Raw genomic sequence first — 922 nt, forward strand, 5'->3', positions numbered from 1 at the left:
AGTCCAGAAATACTTTTATATAATGGACATTTCAAATTTATCTCAAGAACATGGAATTACTGACTCAGAGCAAAAGTTAACAAACAAGAGTGAAAGTTAGCAAGTAGCTAATTTTGTTAACATAGTTCAAATAACTTTCTGGTAGAGTACTCTCATTTTATTTATGGGATTCGTCAATGAATGCAAATTGAGAGAAAAGGGGAAAAGACTACTATGCATATTTACTATAATCCTAACTCCCTCAATACAGTCACTGACCTTTATAAAGACATTTATTTCACACATAATTGTTAAGAACTTGACATTTATAACTTACATATAGCAAATATGCTTTACTCGATTAATGAAGTGGAGCTTTCATTTTTCTAATACCTAGACAAATGTGTACTATCTGTATGGTAATGGTCTAGTCCCTGAAAGATGTCATTTGCATTTTTAAACAGCATAGTTTAAGTTCAATAATTTGTTTTGCATTCATTAGTTTTTTATTTTTAAAATAGGTTAGAAAAAAAAGTCAACTTTTGTACTGCTATTTATTTTTTGGGGATACTGAGAAAAGAGAACTATCTTGGACTCAAAGCTAAATGGTTCATATGTTGAATTGAGCTATTCTATGCCAAAGTATGTGTAATCAGGAATTTCTGTTATGTAGCTAACCAAAAGAAGGTACTTTATCATGATGTCATAAATTAGTAGTCTAGACAGAAGGTCTGTAAAGGAATATCCTTCTTATATCTAAATACTAGGTGTGAAGAACTCTGCATTTAAATAAACAAATAAATCTCTTGAGGAGTGATACTTAACATTCATAGCAAATTACAAGTGTAAATTTTGGCTTGATCCAGAAGGCTCTTTTAAGAAATACTTCCTCATGTAAATATTTTACTGGTGGTGTTTTAATCAATAGATTAAGTATTTAAAT

General features: G+C 29.6%; 1 protein-coding gene across 1 annotated transcript in view; it reads left to right on the forward strand.

Moving 5' to 3' along the window:
• The window catches only part of MMP16 (matrix metallopeptidase 16), a gene marked incomplete at its 5' end in the record, with an annotated part of 139,819 nt that overhangs the window by 47,309 nt on the left and 91,588 nt on the right, over positions 1 to 922 (forward strand). The gene's annotated exons all lie outside the window — the stretch shown is intronic.

Source organism: Tupaia chinensis, unplaced genomic scaffold (assembly GCF_000334495.1).
Source record: "Tupaia chinensis unplaced genomic scaffold, TupChi_1.0 Scaffold000707_1, whole genome shotgun sequence".
Classification (NCBI taxonomy): domain Eukaryota; kingdom Metazoa; phylum Chordata; class Mammalia; order Scandentia; family Tupaiidae; genus Tupaia; species Tupaia belangeri.